At 48.8% G+C, this 24,079-nt stretch overlaps 1 pseudogene; it reads left to right on the plus strand.

Annotated features, from left to right (window-relative positions):
- Positions 1-62: 62 nt before the first annotated feature.
- On the plus strand, positions 63-23,857 carry LOC132479625 (zinc finger protein 541-like; annotated as a pseudogene).
- Positions 23,858-24,079: the final 222 nt, after the last annotated feature.

Raw genomic sequence — 24,079 nt, forward strand, 5'->3', positions numbered from 1 at the left:
AAAAGAAGAGGAAGCAGAAACAGCCACTGGGGAGTCAGACCTTGTGTCCACCACAAAGCGACATGAGGAAAGTACAGCAGGGGGCCAAGTCCGAGGGAGTGACAGGGAGTGGCAGACGCTGGCAGGTGGATGGCGCGGGGGTGGGAAGCCACACTGAGGAGGCTGCTGAGGCTGAGACCCACTTCCAGGCCACGGTGCGGCAAAGCACAGACTCGGCCACGGGAACCAGGGGAGGCTGTGCAAAGCTCTAGCTGCTGTGAGGGTGCCGTGGGCGGCAAGACGGGAATCCTGGAGAGTAGCTGGAAGGCTCTCAGCGGAGATGGTGGCCTGGGCTGGAGTAGCAGTGAAGAGGCCAGAAGCGCAAGGATTAGGGATCATGTTAGAAGTAGATTCAGACATGCTGACGGGTCACACATCACAGGGAGAGCTGGTAAGGAAAAGGACAGATGGAGGTTGGCAGGGCAGGCTGGGGTTTGAGCAACTGAGTAGATGCTATTAATAACTGAGATGAGGAAGAGGGACACCTCAGAGGATTGATGGCTTAAAGGCGTGATTGTGTCTGTAACTGTGTGCTGCCTTCGGAGGGACTGGCTAGGGGAGCAGGGCAAACGCTGGTGTCAGGAGGCTTCACAGAAGGGCCAGGTTTCAGTTCAGTCCATCTGAAAAGACGGGGAGGGAGGAGGAGCAGAGGAGGAAGTTGAGTTGGAAGCGGTGCGGGCACTGTGGTTGGGGAAAGGACTCTGGCATCAGATGAACCAGAATCTACAGCCTGGCTCTTCTTCCTTCCTTTGCCACCTTGGGCAAGTCATTTTCCCTGTTTGAGTCTCAGTTTTCTCATTCTGTAACTGGGATGGAAAATGCCTACCCACATATATCTGGTTGGTTTGTTTTTAATGCCCTTTAACTTTTTCTTGTTGTTGTTGTTTTGCTGTGTTGGGCCTTCGTTTCTGTGCGATTGCTTTCTTTAGTTGCGGCGAGCGGGGGCCACTCTTCATCGCGGTGCGCGGACCTCTCACCGTCACGGCCTCTCGTTGCGGAGCACAAGCTCCAGACGCCCAGGCTCCGTAGTTGTGGCTCACGGGCCTAGTTGCTCTGCGACATGTGGGATCTTCCCAGACCAGGGCCCTGCATCGGCAGGCAGACTCCCAACCACTGCACCACCAAGGAAGTCCCGAACCTGATGTTTCTTAAATGCTTTCCGGGATGGCAATCCAGGACACGAGTGTGTAATCTATACATGCATTTGAGAGCAAATATTCCACAAGTAATAATTATGCCAAGGGCATGGAAAACCCACTGATACTTGACCAGGCGATGGATCAAAACCTGGTGGCACAGTGGTTAAGAATTGCCTGCCAATGCAGGGGACACGGGTTCGAGCCCTGGTCCGGGAAGATCCCACATGCCGCGGAGCAACTAAGCCCATGCGCCACTAGTGAGCCTGCGCTCTAGCGCCCGCAAGCCACAACTACTGAAGCCCGCACGCCTAGAGCCCATGCTCTGCAACAAGAGAAGCCACTGCAACGAGAAGCCCGCGCACTGCAACGAAGAGTAGCCCCCACTCGCCGCAACTAGAGAAAGCCCACGCACAGCAATGAAGACCCAATGCAGCCAAAAATAAAGAAATAAGTAAAAGAAATAAGAGAAAAAAGTCTTCAAGTATTTGGAAACTAAAGAACACTCTTCTAAAATAACTCATGGGTCAAAGAAAAAAAATCAAAAATGAAATTATAAAAAAAAACTACTCATTTACCCAAGGAGTAGAGAAACATGGAAAATTCAGATATATAGGGAAAGGAAAATTAAGTTGATCCATGATGCTACCAATCAATCCCATTCTGTTTGTTTCTATTCAAATTTATTTTTCCCTTTTAAAGACTAGGTCATTCCGTTTTTCAACAATCCTCTTGTTAGTGGCACGGCACTTAGTGGTACAGCATGAACATCCTTTCACGTCAATGGATATTCTCCTACAGTTGTATCTGAAATGCCTGCGCCATAGACCATTGAGACCAGAATGCAGTCACCCACCTGCCCTCGTGTCAGTTATTAGGTGGTTTCTCACATTTCACCAGGAAAAACAATGCTGCAGTTAACTCGCTTGCAGTTCACTGCAAGATCTCCGTTAATTTGTACAGATCGGCCTTAATTTCCTTAATTAAAAAACCAGAGTGGAATTGGCTGGGAGAAAGGACTTAAACTTTTCTAAGATTTTGCATTGTGCATTTCTGGATTGCACTTGCAAGTGTGCTGTTGATGTTACCGTCATGAAGTCCTGCCTGTCGAGTCACTCTGTCCTGGAAGCTCTCAGACTGTTGCTGTCCCCTCCCTTACCCCCCAAGTGTGGCTTCAAGATTGGGTGCCGCCCTGGAGGTGTGGCTTGACCAGGGTCCCTTCTCCCCCTCACCTGGTGCTAAGCCTGGTCTTCTCTGCGAGTGAAGCTGCTGAAGTTGGGGTTCTCGGCCAACTCCCTGAGTTGGACTCAGCTGCTGAAGTTGGTCTGAGGGTGGTAGAGTGCTTCGGCCCGGGCTCCGATGTCCCCGGATGTCATAACCTGTGCTTTCTCCCTCTGTCTAGACCTGGGGCTAGGCGTGCTCAAGGTGCCCAAAGAGGCTAACGAAGGAGGCAGGGCCACGTCTGGGAGCACAAGGAGAGGAAAGCGGCAGCACAGGTCCCCTCAGAACCCACTCCTGGACCGCAGCCTCTGCGGGAAGGTGTTCAGCAGCGCCAGTCCTCTCAGCAAGCACTACCTGACGCACAGCCAGGAGAGGAGACACGTGTGCAAAATCTGCAGCAAGGCCTTTAAGCGTCAGGACCACCTGTATGTAGGAGTCTGGTCGGGATGTCTGTTCAGGGGGCTGCTGGGGGCTGGGCGTGTTCCCGGTTCTTTTGCATCCCCTCCCATCCACCTGCACCGCCCCGCACCGTCGGGTGTCCCAGGTGTGTGCGACCTGTGCTCCTCCCACGGCCAGTGTTTGGTGGAGGCGGGGGGCAGGGCCTACACTGCCCCGGACAGCCCGCCCTCCCCAGCCTCCAGATTCACTCCAGTGAGGAGAGCGCCGCTGCGATTTGCAGACGGGACCCATGTGCTTTAAAAACACACTCCAGAGGCAATTTTGTCACGGAGGGAGTTGGGCTAACTGCGTAGAGAAAGTTTCAGAGTCCCTGGTAGGTGTCTGAGCAGAACAGATATGCACTCCATGAGGAATATATGTTGGGATAACACCAGGGCGTGAGGGGTTCTGAAATGCCTGTTTCTAGAACATGGCAATGCAGTGTTCACTCTCTTTTTTCCTGTTTCAATTCCCCCTTTTATTAACTCGATTTTTTTTCAAAATTTGACTTTAAAAAGCAAGCTCAGTGTAAGAGGAGCAGAATTCCGTTTGTTCTTCATGTCTTAGAAATGATAAGCTTTTCTTGCTGCCGAGGGAGAAGAGACAGACTTTCAAACTGAGAGACTCGTAAGTGGGAGAGGACGATCCCTTGCATGTTTACAGCTCGCCCAGCCTTTACTGAGGCTTCGATGAATCCCGCTTTCATTGTATCCTCTCCCCTCTCGCCATTAAGGATGGGAAATGATTTACTCCTGTCACAAGCTGGTAACAGTTAGGGCTAGAAAGTGGGTCTCCGGATGCCCTCTCTGCTGCTTCCCTCAGATGGAGGCCAAGGGTCCACGTTTGGGAAAGGGTTTCATTATTTACTGGGTCCAATTGATTAGAACCATCCGGAGTAGGATTGTTGGGAACCCAGAGGGTGATTTACCCATTTGTTTATATTTATAATATATTAATGCAGGTATACGTATGATGTAAATATACTACATACTTGCATTCTTTTATATTTGCAGACATTATAGGCGCATTTGGCTTTTTGTTGTTGTTGCTGTGGGGCTCCCAGGTCGCTGTCTAGAGGACTCCTGTGGGAAGGCAAAGACTCCTTTGTTCAAGGAAGGATCATCCCCAAGTTAGCGTTTCCTTAAGTTTGTTCTCAGAACTCTGGTTCTCTGCTTCTCGGGGATGCTAAAAGGGTCTATTTTAAAAACATGGTTTTGTGGGCAAATAAGTTTGAGAGACATGGAAAGTTCAACAGATCTCTCTTTATCTGCTCTGTGGCTTTTCAGTTTGCTCCTAGGAACCTCCAAGAAGTAAAGAGTGTTTTTCCCAAACTTATTTGCCAGCTGAGCCCAAGTCCTCAGGGAGCAACTCTGGAGCCTGGTGTTCCTTAGGAACCCACTTTGGGGAACTCTGACTTGACTCCCACTGATGTTTTTAATCTCAGATTAGGGGTTTGCTTAGGGGTGAGGGCAAGAGCTCCCCCTTCCAGAGGGCTTTGGCCGTAGCAGGGGTCTTTCCTCCTAGGGTCTGAGCACAGTTTCTGAGTTGCGATGCTGCTGCCCCCTGGGGACACGCCTGGGTTCCTGCAGTTAGTGACCCACGCCGAGACACCCACTAACTTTCTCCTCATGTGATTCCAGGACTGGGCACACGCTCACCCACCAGAAGTCCAAGCCCTTTGTGTGCATTGAGCAGGGCTGCAGCAAGAGCTACAGCGACTACTGCTCCGTGCGCCAGCACTACGAGGTCCAGCACGGCCTGTGCATCCTCAAGGAGGCCCCTCCGGAGGAGGAGCCCTGCGGGAACTCACCCCGTGTGCACGAGGTGGCCTGCCAGCCCGCACCCGCGAGCCTGTGGTCCCTGGTGCCCCCGGAAGCCCCATCCCCCATCTCCCTCTTGTCCAACCGAGACCTCCTGCGCTGTATCGTGAGCAGCATCATCTGCCAGAAGATCCCTTCTCCCGGGCCAGCCCTGGGAGGGCCTTCAGACAGCGGCGAAGGGAGGATCACGGCCTGTTCCTCCCTGCCCTCGTCAGGGTCCTCCTCCTGCGGCCCAGCCAGCACCCCGGCGGCCCCAGGAGCCCTGGGCACTGAGGTGTTCCCGAGGATCCCCGGCCCCCACGGAAGGAGCCGGGCACGGACGTGTTCACAGCCGTCCACTCACGGGCAGCGGAGAACAGCGGCCCCGACCCAGCCGAGCCGGAGCTGCCGCTGCTCCAGCCCCCATCATCCCTGGAGGGCTGGCCCGAGGGCGCTCCCTGCCCGCCTGCCTGCCTCTGTTCCATGGCCAGACTGTCCCCGCCAGTTCCCAGCCATCAAGCCACAGTTTCCAGTGGCTCTGAAACCTGTCGGGCTGCCCTAAGAGCAAAGGAAACAGTATGTTTGTCGTCCACAAGCCCTCTGCAGTGCCGTCCCGGGAGGGCTCCGAGCCGGGCCCCGGGCTCAGCAGCGACTCCCCCGCTGGGGAGCCCTCACCCAGCCAGTGCACCGGTCTGGAGGACACGCCGTCTTTCCCTCCCACGCTCCTGAAGGCCCAGGGGGAGGCCTCGGGCGACCCCAGATATGTCAGCACCAGCGGGGAAGACGACTCCTGGGCTTCCAAGAAGAGCAAGTGCGACTGCGACTCCTTCTCGTGGCAGGACCCTGGTGAGCCTGGCCCCCAGGACGGCCAGAAGTCCAGCGGCCTCCCGTCGGATGCCACACCGCTCTTCCAGCAGCTGGTCCTGAAGGCTCAGGAGTCTCTGGTGAGCCACGAGCAGATGCAGGTGTTCCAGATGATCACCAAGTCCCAGCGGATCTTCTCCCACACCCAGGTGGCCGCCGCCTCCTCCCAGCTTCCCACACCCGACGGCAAGCAAGTTGCCCTGAAGTCACTGCAGGGGCCGTGGCCACAGCAACCCCCACCTGTGGCACCCACTGTTGACTCTCTCCATGCTGGCCCCGTGAACCCTGATCCAGAGGGGTCCCTAGCCCGCAGGAGAAAATCCACACCCGCTTTACCCACAGAGCCCTCCCCCAGCAGCGTGAGCCAGGACCCAAAGGGAAGACCAAAAGTGGCTGCTGCTCCACCTGCCCCCACGGCGGCGTCCCTGGACCCTCCTGGAAACCCAGACATCTCCTCTCTGGCCAAGCAGTTGCGATCCTCGAAAGGGACCTTGGACCTAGGGACATCTTCTCCCTCGGGGCCTGCATCAGACCCAGTTAGGAGGGGAGGAGCCATCCAGAGCCCACCTCCCAGGGAAGCAGGCCCAGGCTGAGAATGGCACGGCTTCCGGGGCCACAAAAGGTGGAGAGGGCCCGGCCTGCTCCTGGGGCGGAGGCTACAGGCTCTTCTCTGGCAACTCCCGGGGTCCAGCACTTCCGGAAGGAGAAAGTGAAAGTGGATATTTGCTGTGCAGCTTCTCCAAGCCAGGTAGCCATGGCCTCCTTCTCGTCGTTGGCCGGGCCTCCAGCGGATCCCCCCTGGGACTCCAAGTCCAAGCTGATGATACTCAACAGGATCCAGGTACCAGGGCCCTCTCACGGGACCTGACCATGCGGGGGGCAGAGTCTCGTCCTTACCTGTGTCCGTGTTTCTGACTTGTCCAGGCACTGTATTTAACCTCAGCAAATCCTCAGATGCAGTTTGTTTACAGAGGGGCGAATGAAGTTCCAGAGAAGGGATGGTTCCTCCCATCACCCTCCGCCCTGCAACACACACACACACAACAGAACAGGGCTTTAGAGTTGTCAGAGACACTTTGCATCATGTTTCTTCACTAAGCTTTTTCTATTTGCTTTCTTTCTGCCTTTCGCTTCCTTTTGGATTTGCCTCCTTCACTTCTTCAGAGAATGTAAAGGCAGAGCTCCTTTACCCTTGATATTTGTACGTGAAATGCTGTGTCTATTCTGGTTGTGAATCACAGGTCCACAAGTCCGACTTGGCCCCTACTGCAGGCCTGGCACTGGTCCGCCCTTTTGGAGCAGCTTGGGTCCTCCCACATCGTGCCCACGAGGTCCTGGGCGCAGAGAGCTTGGCCACGTCTCTTCGTGATGTTCCGAGGTCCAGCATCCTTCCTGTCGCACCACAGCTACCTCCTCCTCTTTTTTTTTTCCACAGCTTTAATATTCACGTGCCATCTAATTCGCCATCTTGAAGTGCACCATCCAGTAGTTTTTAGTTTGTTTACGAGGTCGTGCTCGCATCGCCACTCTTTGCCAATACACTTTCATCACCGCAAAAAGAAACCCCACACCGTTGGTTGTCACCCGCAATCTCTCCATCCCTCCCAGCCCCTGGCAACCATGCATCTACTTTCTGTCTGCATGGATTTGCCTATTCTGGACACTTCATGTGACTGGAATCCTAACGCTGCGTGGCCTTTTGTGTCTTTTGCTTCTTTCACTTAACCTGATGTTCTCAGAGTTCCTCTGTGCTGTAGCACGGGTCAGAACTTCACTCCTTTTTATCGCTGGTAACTTGTGCATTGTATGGAAACACCACATTTTATTTATCCATTCATCAGATGATAGATATTTGGGTTGTTTTCCCTTCTTGGCCATTGTGATAACGGTGCTATGAACATTTGTGTACAGATTATTGTTTAGACATATGTTTTCATTTCTCTTGGGAAATACCTTGGAGGGGAATTGCTGGGCTCTAGGGTAATTCTATTGGAGGAAGTGCCAGACTTTCCCAAAAAGCTGTGCTGTTTTATATCCCTACCCAGAGTGTATGAGGCCTGCAGTTTCTCTGCATCCTCACCAACACTTGTTCTTGTCCAGTTGGTTCACCTTAGTGGGTGGGAAATGATAATCTCATTATAGTTTAATTTGCATTTCCCCGATGGCTAATAATCCTGAGCATCTTTTAATGGCCATTTGTATATCCTCTTTGGGTAAGTGTCTATGCAGACCCTTTGCCCATTTTTAAATTGGGTTGTGATTTTATTTTTGAGCTGTGAGAGTTCATTATGTATCACTGATACAGAAATATACATAGTCCCTTATCAGATACATGATTTGCAACTTTTTTCTCTTATTCTGTCTTTTCACTTCTTGATGATGTCCTTTGAAGCACAGAAGTTGTAAGTTTTGATGAAGTCCAATACGTCTGTCTTTTGTTTGGTTTTGGAGTCATCCAAGAAACCACTGCTTACTCCAGGGTCACCAAGAATTATACCTGTGTTTTCTTTCAAGTCTTATAGTTTTCACTCTTGCATCTCATTTCTGATATGTTGGCTCAGATGAATTTTCGTCTTCAGGGTGGAAATATCTACCGGCTCCCCCACCCGATGAAGGAGGAGAACATGGCGGGTGGCTGGTAAGTTCAGAAGCCCCTCGGGAGAACTCTGGTGGCTTTGATGTGCTGGCCCTGGGTGAGCGAGCTCTGGATGCTTCACTCCTGAAGGGGTGAGCACCAGGCCACAGAGAATCGGGGGCATCATGTCCATTTCTTTAGGGTTCGTCCAAAGCTGTCTGTCAGAGGATCAGTGTTTGGGGACGGAGTCCCATTCTCCCTTTCTTCCCCACAGGAACCAGCACAGTGGTGGTCCCACAGACTGGGCAGAGCCAAGGAGCACTTACGTCTGCAAGAATTGCAGCCAGATGTTTTATACAGAGAGAGGGCTGAGCAGCCACATGTGTTTTCACAGCGACCAGTGGCCGTCACCTCGAGGGAAGCAGGAGCCGCAGGTGAAGGGGCGCGAAGCTGCCATTCATCTCAGGATGGAGCCGTCCTCCTGCAGGGAGCCTGGCTGGGGGCCGGGAGTCAGGGCTGTGCTGCTCTGGAGGGGCCCCTTGCTCCCTACGTACTGTGTCTCTTAAAGGGCTGGCTCTTCTCTGTGTGTAGCTGTGTGGCATGGAGTTTTGCAAGCCACAAAGACAGGTGCTGAGGCCAGAAGGGCACAGGCAGAGTTCCCCGGGAGGCAGGAAGTCCTTGGACAACATGACCGCAGCCCCTTTGGTGGTCCCTGTTTCGGTGCCAGTGGCTCCAGCGAACCATCCCCTGGGGAGCAAGGTGGGTGCACTTCCTTCCAGCTGCTTTCCAGCTGCCAGTGGGAGCTGTGAGAAAAGCCCCCAAATCCTGACTCCAGAAGAGCTTGATTTGCGTGTTCATTCATCCATTCAACCTCCAGTGAACTTCCTTTGTGTCTGGCCCTGTGCTGGGCAGGGCTGGGGACACTGCAGCGACCACAACAGGCCTGCCCCCGTCTCCTGGGGCTCCCAGCGCAGCGGAGTAGATAGACCCATCCCGGGACACTGACGACCCAGAACGGGCCGGGCTGGGAGAGGGAGCTGTGGGAGCCCCAAGGGCACCAGAGACCCTGCCTGAGGAAGGGGGCGTTGCAGCTGAGAGCCGGAGGATGAGGAGGGGTAAGATGGGCAGAGAGGAGGGGAGATTGCGTGGAGGTAAGAGAGAGTGTAGCAAGCTCAAGCCGTCGTCTCTTCAGCCTGTGCTGGAAGACCCCACCTGGAGAAGTCCATGCTGGACTCGGGTACGGGGTGCATGGAGCCCACTGTTTGTCTCCCAGGAGCTGCTGTCATTTTGAGGGCAACAGGTTTTCCTTTTGTCATGCTGTTGCATCCGTCTGGCCCCCACACTTTAAGTGCCAGTCACTTTAACAACGGATATGAGTTTCCAAAATGGTCTGAGTGAGGGCCTCTCCTTGGGGTGGGGGTGGGTGCCTGAGAAGGCCCCAGCGTCAAATGTCGCCCGGCTTAGGGTCTGGAGTCTGGCTCAGGCGTGGTGGCCCTGCCCGGCTTCCTGCGCTGAGGACTCTGGGCATGGCCATGCTGGGTGTGCATTTGGCTGGTCAGTACCCTTTCCCACTCTCAGGCCATCTTGAGGTCTGAGCTTTGGGGCCGGTGGCCTCAGGTGACCCCCGTGGTTCTGAAGTCTCTTCTTCTCCAGGGACAGGAGAAGGACGGGGAAGAGAGAGGCAGCAAGGAGAGCAGCCAACACAGGAAGCGGAAGAAGCTCCCACGGCCCAAGGCACTGCTCATCCCTCCTCCGCCCTCCATGTCTGGGGAGCCGGGCCCGGGAGGATGCCGCCAGAGCTGCCTGCGCTCGCCCGTGTTCCTGATGGACCACCTCCTGAAGGGACTGTCCCAGTGACCTCCCTACACACCGCCCCCGATGCTCAGCCCCATCCGGGAGGGCTCTGGGCTGTATTTCAACACTCTCTGTTCCACATCTGCCCGGGCCCGTCCCGACAGGCTCATCAGCGCCATGCTTGGTGAGTGAGCTTGATCGCCCCATGATGGGCCTGTGGGGGGCCAGACCCCCGCCCCCTGTAGAATTTGGTCCAGCCATTCTCTCTGGCCTACGCCTGGGTCTGCTCTGGGGGTCCCGTTGCTGTTCAGAACTATCCCAGGACCATCTGGGACCAGCAGCCTTCTAGGTGCTTATGACTTTGTAGCCAGAAAGAAAATAGACGCCATTTAGCCTGAGCACCCTTCTGCCTGCCCTTTCGAGTAATTGTTTAAACAGCTTTATTGAGGTATAATTCACATGCCATATGAATCACCCATTTAAAGTGTACAGTGATTTTTTAGTGTATTCTTAGGATTGTACACCCATCCCACAATCTAATTCTAGAGCATTTTCATCACCCCAGAAGATTATATCCACGAGCGGTGACACACAGGCCCTGTAGCCCCCAACTCCTCAGCCCTGGGCAACCACCAGTCTACCAACCTACTTTTTCTACGGGTCTCCCTATTCTGGACATTTCATGTAATTGGAATCATCAAATACGTGACATTCTGTGTCTAGTTTGTTCACTTAGAATAATGTTGTCAAGGTTCATGTTGTAGTATGCATCAGTGCTTCATTTCTTTTTATGGATGAATGATATTGAATTCTCTGGATAGACAACATTTTATTTATCCATTCATCAGTTGACGAGCATTTGGGTTGTTTGTGTCCTTTGGCTGTTGCAAACAGTGCTGTTAAGAACATTTATGTGTAAGTTTTTGTTGGACATAAGTCCTCATTTCTCTTGGGTATATAACTCAGAGTGGAATTGCTGGGTCAAAGGGTAACTATGTCTAACCATTTAAGGAACTGCCAGACTGCTTTGCAAAATGGCCGGGTCATATTAAATTTCCACCAGCATTGTATGAAAGTTGCAGTTTCTCCACATCCTTGCTCACACTTCTTAGCTGTCTTTTTTATTACACCCATCCTAGTGGGTGTGAAGCGGTAGCTCATTGTGAGGTGTTTGTTTCTTTGTTTGTTTTGTGGTACGTGGGCCTCTCACTGTTTGTGGCCTCACCCGTTGTGGAGCACAGGCTCCGGATACTCAGGCTCAGCAGCCATGGCTCACGGGCCCAGCCGCTCCGCGGCATGTGAGATCTTCCCAGACCGGGGCACGAACCCATGTCCCCTGCATCGGCAGGCAGACTCTCAACCACTGCGCCACCAGGGAAGCCCTGTCTTGCTACCTTTGTGGAAAGTCAGTTGACCATAAATGATTTGAGATGTTTCTTCTTTTTTAATACAGATATTTTACAGCTATAGATTTCCTTCTGAACATTGCTTTAGCTACATTTTGTAAGTTTTAGTATGTTGTGTTTTTATATTCATTCAGCTAAAGTATTTTCTAATTTATCATTCCACTTCCTGTTTAATACACTGACTGTTAAAGAGTGTGTTGCTTAATTTTCACATATTTGTGAATTTTCCAAATTGCTGCCTTTTATTGATTTGAAATCTAATCTCCCAGACCGGGGCACGAACCCGTATCCCCTGCATCGGCAGGCGGACTCTCAACCGCTGCGCCACCAGGGAGGCCCCCCTTAAATTTATTTTAAAATTTAAAATTTATTGAGGCATGTTATATGGGCTAGAATCCGGTCTGTCTTGAAGAATGTTCCATGTGAATTTGAGAAGAATGTATTCTACTGATGTTTGGTGGAATGCTGTATTTTGTCTGTTTTGTCTAGTTAGTTTCAATTTCCTTGTTGATCTTCTGCCTAGTTGCCCTATCCACTGTTGAAAGTATTGAAATCTCCAACTATTATTTTTTAATGGTTTATTTCATCCTTCAGTTCTGTCGTTTGTTGCTTGGTGTATTTTGGGGGTCTGTTTGTAGGTGTGTATATGTTTGTAATTGTCACATCTTCCTCACGGCTTGACCTTTTATCATTAGGATGTGATTGTGACATCATTTGTCATTATTACAATAATTTTATCATTATCTCTAGTAATATTTTTGGTTTTAAAGTCTAATGTGCCTGACATTAGTATAGCCATTCCATTCTCTTTTTTGGTTGTTGTTTGCTTGGTATATATTTTTCTCTTCTTTTACTTTCAGCCTATTTGTGTCTTTGAAAATAAAGCATGTTACCTCTAGACACCATTAGGTGGATCATGTGTTTTTTATCCAGTCTTACAAACTCTGCCTTTTGATTGGTTTGTTTAATCCATTCTTGTTTAATGTTATATTGATATGGTTGGATTTACATCTGCCATTTTGCTTTTTATTTTCTATACGTTACATGTCTTTTTCTCCCTCTGTTCCTCCTTTCCTGCTTTCTTTTGTATTAAGTGAGTATTTTCTAGTGTGACATTTCAATTCCGTTAATTTTTCATTGTTTCTTAGTCATTTCTTAGTGGTTGCTCTAGGACTTAAAATATATGTCTTATCAGAATCTGTTAGGATGTGTAATAACTCATTAACAGTGAAATATAGAAACACTGCTCCTATCTAGCTCTATTCCTTCTAACTCTTTTGCTATTATATGTGAGAGACCCAGTAATACCGTACTGGTCATGTTTATTGCTTTATATACTTTTATTTTGTGTAGAAACACTGAGCGGATAAAGGAAAGCAAGCATGATTTATAGAGGTTGTTATATTAACCTTCTTATTTACCATTTCTGATCTCTTCATTTATTCTTGTGGATTTGAGTTACTGTCTGAGGTGATATTCCTTTACTCCAATGCAGCTGTGCTCCTTGTGCAGTTACTGTCACATATATTATATTTCTATATGTTACAGGCCCACAATACATATTGTTTTATGCAGTTATTTTTAAGGCCATTAAGAAAAGAAAAGAAATATGTAATCCTAGTGATTTTTATAGTTACCCATATTTACTAGCGCTTCGCTTTTTTTTTTTTTTTTTTGGTTTGGATTCAAGTTACCATCTGATGTCATTTGCTTTCAATCTGAAGGACTTTCTTTACTATTTATTTTTATTAGGGATATATAATTCACATACCATACAATTCATCCCTTTAAAGTATAGAATTCAATGGTTTTTAGTATATTCACAGAGCTGTGCAACCATCACTACCATCAGTTTTCAGAAATTTTCATCATCCCCAAAAGAAGCCCTGTACTTATTAGCAGTCCCTCCTTTCCATCCTCCCCATCCCCAGCCGTGGGTAACGACTAATCTACTTTGTCTCTATCGATGTGGCTATTCTGCATATTTCATATGAGTGGAATCATACAGTATGTGGTCCTTTATGAATGCCTTCTTTTAGTTAGCATGATGTTTTTAGGTTTCATCCAAGTTGCAGTATGTATCAGTACTTTGTTCCTTTTTGCGGGCTGAATAATATTTCACCTTTAATATTTCTTGTAAGGCAGGTCTGCCAGCAACAGGTGTCCTCAGTTTTTATTTATCTGGGAGTGTCTTTATTTTACCTTCATTTTTGCAAGATAATTTGCTGAATATAAGATACTTGGTTAACACTTTTTTACTTTCAGTAATTTGAATATATTATCCCATTGCCTTGTAACCTACATCGTTTCTCTTAAAAAGTTAGCTGTTAATTTTACTGTAGTGCCCTTGTATGTAACAAATTGTTTTTCCCTTTTTGCTTTCAAGATCTTATCTTTATTTTTGCTTTCCACATTTTGCCTATGTTATGTCTGGATGTAGAGCTCTTTGTGTTTAATCTTTGTTGGAGTTTGTAGAGTTTGCTGGATATACATATTGTTTTTCATCAACGTTGGGAAATTTTCAGCCATTAATACTTTAAATATTCTGTCCCTTTCTCCCCTCTTTCTGGTACTCCCAATACATATATATTGTTGCATGTAATGACATCTCACATTTCTCTGAGGCTCTCTTCACTTTCCTATATTTTTTTCTCTCTGTTCTTCAGATTTCATAGTCTCCATTGTTCTATCTTCAGGTTTGCTGATCGTTTCTTCTGCCAGCTCAGATCTACTGTTGAGCCGTATTTTGGTTATTGTACTTTTTTAACCCCTGAACTATTTCCATTTGGTTCTTCTTTTTTTTGGCTGCATCGCACAGCATGCAGGATCTTACTTCCTCTACTAGGGATCACACCCATGCCCCCTGCAGTGGAAGCGTGGAGTCTTAACCACTGGACCGCCAGGGAAGTCCACATTTGTATCTTTTTAAAAAATAATTTCCATCTCTTGATGGCATTTTCTCTTTGATGACAAATTTTTATTTTATCTTGCTTTAATTCTTTAAGCATGGGAGCCAGGGGAAGAAGCAGCCCCCATCTCCTTGGCTGCACCTACCTGGGTAGAGCTTCCGTTACAAAGAGCTGGGGGCTAGGTGGGTAAGGGGGTGGGCCATGGCTCCAGTGCCACAGACTCTCACTGTTCTTCCCGAGATTTAGTAGGTTTTCTTGAATGAGTATTTCTTAAAATGCTGTATGCCTTTAGGACAACGTGCAGAGACTTTAGCTTACTGTTCTTTTTTTTTTCTTTTTCAATGATTTTTGTCAGTAAATCTGTTGTTTTGCCGAGTTCCTTACTCTACATTTTCAGAAGTCTTATCCCACTTCCATGCAATCTTTTTATTTTATTTTATTGTGATGTGAACAGTTAATCTGTGATCTGCCCTTTTAACAAAGATTTAAGTGTGCAATACAGTATTGTTGACTATTATTGAACTGTACAATGTTATACAGCAGATTTCTAGAGCTTGATTAATTGAAACTTTATGCCCATTGATTAGTAACCTCCCATTTCCCACTGCCCCAACCCCTGGTAACCCCTATTCCACTCTTTGATTCTATCAATATGAATTCAACTACTTTAGATATGTTATATAAGTGGAGTCATGCAGTATTTCTCTTTCTGTGACTGGCTTATGTCACTTAGTATAATGTCCTCAGTGGTCATCCATGTTGTTGCGTATTGCAGAATTTCTTTTTAAGGCTAAATGGTATTTCATTGTATGTTGATGTCACATTACCTTTATGTGCTCATCTGTCAGTGGACATTTAGGTTGTTTCCACATCTTGGCTATTATGAATGGTGCTGGAGTGAACATGGGAGTTCAGATATCTTTTTGAGGTCTTGACTGCAGTTCTTTTGGATGAATACCCAGAAGTGGGTTTGCTGCATGATATGGTAGTCCTACTTTTAATTTTTGAGGAAACTCCATACCATGCAATCTTTTTTTTCCAATTTTCAATTTTATATTGGATTAGAGTTGATTTACAATGTGTTAGTTTCAGGTATACAGCAAAGTGATTTTGTTATACATAATCACATATCTATTGTTTTTTAGATTCTTTTCCCATATAGGTTATTACAGAGTATTGAGTATAGTTCCCTGTGCTATACAGTAGGTCCTTTTTGATGATCTATTTTATATACAGTAGTGTGTGTATACCATGCAGTCTTGAAGAGCCTGCTTTTAGCTGCTCTGGAAAGGCAGGCAAAAAGGGCCTCATGGGTCAGTTGTAGCCAGTCTCCTTGAGGCTCTTCTTTGGGTGTTTTCCAGATCACATGGACGGCTCTTTTGGCATCAGTGTGGTGAAGGACAACAGCAAGATCAGCACTGAACCGTGAGTTGGAACAGACTTAGAACCTGAGGGTCCTTGCAATGTGGGGATGCTTTTACCCTCCTTGCATTCCAGTGTCGGTTTTTCCCAAGGGAGCCTTCATCACGGGAAAGTCAGGTCTAGACCCAGAACCTCTCCAGGAGAGAAGTGGTGGATTTTTCCAGGTGTTTCCCCAATATTCCTTCTGTCCAGACATACCATAGTTGGATGTCTGCAGACAGAATGCCCAGCACCCTGGGGTTCTAGATAGAATTGGTGATGGCGCAGTGAGATACTGTTCTGTAGCTTGGATGTTCCCTTGGATACAGAAGAATGCCAGGTATCAGCACATACCTCCCCTGTCCTAGACCCCAAACGCCTGAAGCCAGAAATCTGGCAAAAAAGCAAATTGGAGGAAGGAAGGAAGTGTATCCCTCAAGAGGTCTCTGGAATACCAGTGCGTGTCTGCTGGGCTGATGAGCACTCCCTGTGTCTGAGAGATGGCCAAAAGGTGGGTTCCACAGCCCTGGTGAGCAGGGCTCACCACACATCTCTCTTGTATTTCCCATCTTGGTCACACACATATGCCTTTTATGTCCGTGTGTGTGGCCTCATTTCAGACACATCAACATAGGGAGCCAGTTTCAGGCTGAGATCCCAGAGCTCCAGGACAGATCACTGGCTGGAAGTGACGAGCATGTAGCTACTCTGGTCTGGAAGCCATGGGGAGATGTGATGACCAACCCGAAGACGCAGGATAGGGGTGACTGAGACTTTGGGGCCAGGTTCCCGAGAGCCCTCCTCCATGTCCAAGGGGTTTCTCCTCCCAGTTCTCACCTTGACCAAGAAGCAGTGATCCCCAGGCGGGGGTGGGGTGGGCAGAGCTGGCCTTCAGCGCAGGACTGCTTTGCTGTGCTGCAGTCCCTTGCCCCACCTCTCCTCTCACCCAGTAGCTGGCCAGGCCATCCAGAGCGGGTGCCAGGAGCAGGGTTTCTGCCCATCCTCCTTGTCGCTCCCTTCCCTCAGCCTGCTTGTAACAGAGAGGTGAGGGAGATGGTGACAGGAGCCCCCCACCCCATCTGTGCTGTTGGGGAGGTTTCCTCTCTGGCACTTGCTGACCCTCTGTGTCTCCTCTCCTTCTCGCTGCCGGGCTGCCTGCTGGAAACAGTGACCGAGCTCTGCAACGTGGCCTGCTCCAGCGTGATGCCGGGCGGGGGCACCAACCTGGAGCTCGCTCTGCACTGCCTGCATGAAGCCCAGGGCAACATCCAGGTGCGGTGCAGGCGAGGCGGGGGCTCAGAGGAGCTGTGGGAAGCTCCCTGGTCTCTTAGGGCCAGGGGCTCTAGGCGCAAGACACGTGCCTTCTACTTGGGGCTTTGCAGCTCACGAGAACCAAAGGCTGGCCACCCACCCTTCTCCCTGGTCGCTTTGGGACTGGTGGTGTCCTTTGGAACGTAGGGGAAATGCACACATACGGGCTCAATCAGTTATTTCTCTGGGGTGACAGCAGAGCACCAGGGTTCCTCCAGCGTTACCTCATCTCAGCGCGGCACTGGGGAGGCGGTGCCTAGCAGAACCAACTCAGGGCCTGCATTCATCTGGTTTATTTACTGAACATTAACTTTTGGATTAAAAATGGTGTATGCAAACCTCAGATGCAACAGAAATGCCTCTGCCTCCTCCAAGGACCCTCCTCACAATCCTGAAGTTTAGAAAATGAAGAAGTCCAACTGTGTGTAGTGGGAGAGGAAGTCACGTCACCCGAGTTGGAGACCCAAGAGTCAGGGCTACATGGTGCTTTTTCTCAAGCTGAGAGGCAGTGGCTGGCACGTGGTGGGTGCTCAGCAGAGTAATCAGCACACATTTACTGGGTCCTCCTGATACCTGGTGATGTCACGGTATCAGGCTGGGGCCAGCTCAGGGGCCCATTCTTGGTTTAATGCTCTGCTGCCACCATCTTGAAATTCTTAATAGTTTCTGAGCACAGGGCCCCGTGTTTCCATTTTGCGCTGGGTCCTGCAAACTGCATAGCGAGTCCTGACCGGGGTTACGCTGTTGAGCAAGACAAATGCCCTCTCTTTGCAGGGCTTACATTTTAGGAGAGTGAACACATGAAATACATTTTTTACAAGTGATAGATAATGATTAGTGCTATGAGGACCATAACATGGGGTAGGGCGGGGGCAGTGCCACTCCAAATGCTGCTCCCTGAAGAAATAAGGAGCTTGTGCCAGAATAAGTCCACACACTGTTTCGTCATCAAGTAAATCTTGCTATGAAAAAGGTAACGTCAGCTGCACTCAACAGTCCGCTTAGTGCTGTAGGCAATGTGTCCCAAGTGGTTCACAGCTGGTGGCCAGTCCACAGACCGACCACACTTTGAGTCGCCCTGGGGTAGGGGTGGCTTTAGGGAGGGCTGCACATATTTTCTGATTGGATGAAAGAATGAAGGTGGGCCTCTACCTCACCTTCCCTCCCTCAGAGAGTTGCCCACCACACCTCTCGTTCCAGGTTGCCCTGGAGACCCTGTTACTGAGAGGACCCCAGAAGCCACGGACTCACCCTCTCGCCAACTATCACTACACAGGTAACGAGCGTGGCTGCCCGCGTGGTTTTGGCCTGGCTGAGGCCCCTGCGAGCCAGTCACTTTCCATGGCAAGCTCTGCACGTGCCTCCCGGAGTTCTCTTGGGGCCTGCACCTGCCCTCCCAGAAGGGCCCGTCCTCTCTGGGGGACTCAGTGGGTGCTGTTCTCTAGTTGGATCCAACCTTCCCCTTTCCACTGGTTCCCTCGTGGGCTCTTCCTGGCCAGAAGGGGGGTGCCAGGTTGGGGTGGGCTCAGGTTTCCCAGTTGAGCACTCCAGCCTTGGAGTCAGGCAACCAGGGGCCCACGCCTGCCCTTGGCAAGTCTCTTAACCAGAGGAAGCCTCAAGTTGCTGCACCTGTCAAGTGGGGATGGTAATTGCCCCTACCTGCTAAGGTTTTTGTGAGGATTGTGTGAGATAAAGCAAGTAAGGGGCTTAGCAGAAATCTTGGCATATAAGTGGCGCTCGGTGGCCTGAAAAAGGAGGGGAGTCTGCACTTCAGCCGTGGCTGTGGTCCCAGAAGGAGAAACATCCTTCCTCCTCTTGGCTGTTTCTCCAATAGGTTCGGACATCTGGACCTCCATGGAGAAGAGGCTCTTTAAGAAGGCGTTCCGTGCCTACAAGAAGGACTTCTACTTGATACACAAGATGGTAAGGCGAACATGGCAGGCTGGTGTAGACAAGGCTCCTTCACACGGCCGAGGCGCTAGAACTGCAGGGCCTTTCAGGGGCGATACTCTGCTCATGCTGTGAACAGTTGACAACTACAATGCCATTGCTTGGAACAACCTGAAACGGTAGAGAAATGAATCCCATGTTCAAAATAAAGCCCTCCAGACCCCTCCCCACAATCCTACTTCTGATTTGATAACCTGACAGGTATTTATTGCCCATACGGATTTTACACACCTATATGCACTTTCTCAAAAAAGGATGACATCATATACTTAATATCCTGCTGATTAGTTTGCTCTTTTTTTTAACTTGATGTACGCAAAATTGCACATAATCGAAGTGTGAGATTTAATGTTTTTGACATAGTTATACACTTGTAAGACCACCACGATGATCGAGATAATGAGAGTATCCTTCACCCCCAAAAGTTCCCTCCTGCCCCTTTGCAACCCTTCCTTCCTGCCACCCGGGTCCCTAGTCAACTCTTGTCTACTTTCTGTCACTCTAAATTAGTTTGCATTTTCTAGAGGTTTATATAAATGGAATAATCATACAGCACGTGATCTGCTTTGTCTGGCTTCTTACACTCAACCTAATGATTTTGAGATTCATCCATGTTGTCGTGTGTACCCATAGTTCATCCCTTTACTGTTGAGGAGTATACCACTGTGTGGACGGACCACCGTTCATTTAATCATCCACCTGTTGGTGGTTTCCAGTTACTGATGACTACAGATAAAGCTGCTCTGCACATTTACATACAAGTCTTTGTACGGACATGTACTGGGTTTTTTTTTTTTTTTTTTTTTTTTTTTTGCGGACACGGGGTTGGGATTATAAATACCTAGGAGGGGAATGAGGGTAATTTATAGTAGATGTATGTTGAACTTTTTAAGAAACTGCCAAACTGTTTTCCAAAGTGGCTCTACCACTTCCCATTCCCACCAGCAGGTTATGAAAGGTCCAGTTGCTCCACACCCTCGTCGACACTTGGTATGCTAAGTCTCTTTAATTTTAGCCATTCTAATGAGTGTACAGTCGCATCTGACTCCATTTTCCTAATGACTAATGATGCTGAGCATCTTTGTGTTTTTTTGCTCTCTGTGCACCTTCTCTGGTGAGCTGTCTGTTCATATCTTTTGCCTCTGTTTTTATTGGAGTGTCTGTGTTTTTATTGAGCTGTAGGAGTTCTTATTTTGATCTGAACACCAGTCCTTTATCCAGATATATGCTTTGGAAATATTTTCTCCCAATATGCCATTTGTCAGTCTTCTAACAGTGTCTTTTGAAGAAAAGTTTTAAATTTTGCTTAAGCCTAACTTACTAGTTTCTCTTTTATAGACTGTGCTTTTCGCGTTGTATCTAAGAAATCTTTGCCTAACCCAAAGTCACAAAGATTTTCCCCTATGTTTTCTTCTGGAGGTTTTATAGTTTTAGGTTTTATTTCTAGATTTATGATCCATTTTAAGTTTATTTTTGTATGGGGTGCGAGGTGAGTTCATTTTTGCATATGGATATTTATTCCAATACCTTTTGTTGGAAAGACCATACTTTCTCCACTCAGCTGCTTTTGTACCTTTGTTAAATATCAGTTGGCCATATATATATGCATCTACTTCTGGACCCTGTATTGTTCCATTGATCTGTTTGTCTTTTATTAAGCTATTCCCATACTGTCTTTATTACTGTAGCTTTATTCTAAGTCTTGAAATTAGAAAATGTTAGTCCTTCAACTTTGTTATTCTTTTTCAAAGTTATTTTTTGTATTCTACATCCTTTTTAATTCCCTATGAATTTTAGAAATAACTTGACAATTTCAAAATAAAAATTTCTGCTAGGAACTTGATTGGTACTGTTTTTGACTCGTTACGTCAACTGGGGAGAGTTGTTACCTTAACAATATTGAGTCTTCTGACTCGTGAACAGGGTATATCTCTCTATTTCAATCTTTAATTTTTCAGCAATGTTTTGAAGCTTTTAGTGTACAGTTGTTGCATACTTTCTGTCAGATTTATTCCTAAGCGCTTGGTTTTTTTCTGTTTTGTTTTTTTTTGTTGTTGTTGTTTTTTTGCGGTATGCGGGCCTCTCACCACTGTGGCCTCTCCCGCCGCGGAGCACAGGCTCCGGACGCGCAGTCCCAGCGGCCATGGCTCACGGGCCCCACCGCTCCATGGCACGTGGGATCCCTCCAGGACCATTGCACGAACTCGTGTCCCTTGCATCGGCAGGCGGACTCTCAACCACTGCGCCACCAGGGAAGCCCAGTACTTGTGTTTTTTATGATGTTATAGAGTTCTTTTTTATTTCAGTTTCCAATGGTTTGTTGCTAGTATGTATAGAAATAAAATTGATTTTTATATGGATCTTGTGTTCTGAAATGTTGCCAAACTAACTTACTAGTTTTGGTAACTTTTTTGTGGATTCCACTGAATTTTCTACATAGACCGTCACATCATCTGCAAATAAAGACACTTTTCTTTCTTCCTTTCCAACCTGGATGCCTTTACTTTTTTTCTTGCCTTTTTGCACTCTAGAACCACCAGTACAGTATTGAGTAGAAGTGGTGAGAGTGGAAATCCTTGTGTTGTTCATGATATTTGAGGGGAAACCACTCCACCGTTAGCTGTAGGGATTTTGTAGGTCTCATTTATCAGGTTGAAGAGAAGTTCCTTCTATTCCTATTGTGCTGAGAGTTTCCATCAGGAATGGACATTGGATTGTATCAAATGCTTTTTCTGCACCTATCAAGATGCTCATATGATTTCTCTTTTTTAAGTTTAATATGATGAATTACATTGATTTTCGATTGTTAAACCAACCTCACGTTTCTGGGATGAGCTCCACTTAGTCATGGTATATTGTCCTTTATATATATATATACATATATACATACATATATATATATATATATATATATATACACACACATATATACACGTATATATATATACACATATATATATTGTTGGATTCTGTTCGTTAAAGTTTTGTTTAAAAATTTTCATCTATGTTCATGAGGGACATTGGTCTGTAGGCTTCTTTCCTTGTAATATCTTTGTCTGGCTTTGGTATCAGAGAAATGTTGAACTTACGGACTGAGTTGGGAAGTATTCCTTCCTCTTCAGTTTTTTGGAGGGCTCTGCCTAGCTGTCACATAAGGCTATGAGGTATCCACCACGTAAGGACACTCTGGTTTAATTAGTCCCAGTCGGTAGACATGTGGCTCCACATGATGTCACAGTGAGCGTCCTCGTGTGTACCGTGTGTGCGTTTTCCTGGAGAGAAGCCTTCTTGGGCCAGCCTTGTTGCTCAGAGCGTGCAGAGCTTAGATGGTGTTGACTCTGGTGGCTTCTCTCTGAACTCCTTCATCCCCAGGAGGACTTTGTGATTCTCTGTCCCCCGTAGCAGTGGAGCATACCAAGCCGTAGGGGAGAAACGTTTCAGGAGGGCTTTCAAAAAGTGGCGGCTGGCCCCATGGGGAGGGGATTTAGGGCGTCAAGGCCATACTCACTGCTACTCCTGAGGCACTGTCCTTAGCCGGTTTCTGTCTTCCTCCACTAGGTCCAGACAAAAACAGTAGCCCAGTGTGTCGAGTTCTACTACATGCAGAAGAAAATGAACAAGTTTGACTGCGGCCGAGCCCCAGTGCCGGAAAAGAGGGTCAAGAGAGAGCTGGGTGAAGCAGACAGGACAGAAGCGAAGGTAGAGGGTCTCGGGATAGGGCTTCAGGAGTTCAGCACGGATCTGGATGCCCGGTGCCCATCCAAGCTGGCTGGCGGTGGGGGGGTGCACCCCGCGACGTCTGGACGCTCTGGACACCTGCTTCTCCCTTAGAAGGGCGGCGGGGCGGTCAGCACCCTTTCATCACCTCTGCCCCCTGTGCAGGTCACTCGTAGCCCTCGGAGGAAACCCAGCCACCGTCCAACCCCCGAATTACCGAGGACTACTGAGAGTTACAGGAGGGAGTCCATCCCCAACTCCAGCCCAAACACCGGCTCGAAGCGGACCCCTGAGCTGCCGGGGAGCAGCAAGGGCCAGGGCTTCTTTCCCTGCCGGGAGTGTGAGAGGTACCGCCCTTTCCCTGGATGCTCCCACACTGCCTGCCCTCAGCCCTCTGGGGTGCCCCCCTCAGGGCTACCCGCCTCCCCCTGCTCTGACCCCTGTGTCCTCTGGTGCCTCCTCAGGGTGTTTGGCAAGATCAAGGGTCGGAATGCCCACATGAAGTGGCACCGGCTTCAGGACCACGTGGATCCCACCGCCAGGGCAAGGTGGCCCGTGGAGCCCTTCCAACTGTAGGAGGAGGAGGGCGAGCTAGGGGCTGGCATCGGCCCTCTGCGTGGGCAGCTAGTTGGGATGGGCACCTCCAGCCCTGTTGCGTCTCCTTTGTTGTTTCTGTACGTTTTCCCTTGTATATAGTATTAAATTTGTTTCTTAAGAAGCTGTCTTCTGGCTTCCCTGCCTGTTGATCCAGCGAAGGCTTTTGAGCCCCTGCCGCTCCCAGAAGCCACAGTGACTGAGTCCCTGCCCTGGAGGACCCTCATGCATGAATGCAGCCAGCATTCATCAAGCACCTGCTGTAGCTGTGCCAGACAATGCCCAGTCCACGTGATGGGGACATAGTGATGGAGGGACAGGCCCCTCCCCTCACAGAGCTTACATTTTAGGAGCGGGAAGGTAGGAGTGATAAAGCAGCAAAAAGGTGAGTTTAGATATCTATAGTGCGTATGCTTCGGGCCGTAATAACAGAGGAGTCGGCGTAGGTTTAAGCTCTCAGGACACGTGGTGGTGCCAGTGGCTCCACGGTGAAGTCAAGGCCTGCCAGCAGTGGCCAGCGTCTGCAAGTCGGCTGCAGCAGCAGCAGCAAGAATCCCCTCTTGTACGCGGAGCACCCAAACCTTCGGAGGGTGCAGGGCAGAGAGCAGCTCCCTCCCTTCCTTGTTGCCCTTTTTAAAAGTGAGGAAAGCTTGTAGCAGCGCCCAACAGAACGCCCCTCACGTCTCCTCGGCCAGAACTGTAGCCCGTGCTCTTTCTAAACTGATCCGTGGCCGTGGAAAGGGAAGTGGCCACCGTTATCCCGGACCCTCAAGATTTGTCTCCAGGGCAGAAGCGTAAGTTGTGTTCCCCCCTGGTTCTCCCCAGTTCCAGGACTGGGGAGAACCAGTGTGTTCCCTCAAATTTCTTGTCACCCGATCCAAACTGGAATCCCATTTGCCAGGAAAAGAAGAGGAAGCAGAAACAG

This window comes from Mesoplodon densirostris, chromosome 19, assembly GCF_025265405.1.
Source record: "Mesoplodon densirostris isolate mMesDen1 chromosome 19, mMesDen1 primary haplotype, whole genome shotgun sequence".
In the NCBI taxonomy this organism is placed as follows: Eukaryota; Metazoa; Chordata; class Mammalia; order Artiodactyla; family Ziphiidae; genus Mesoplodon; species Mesoplodon densirostris.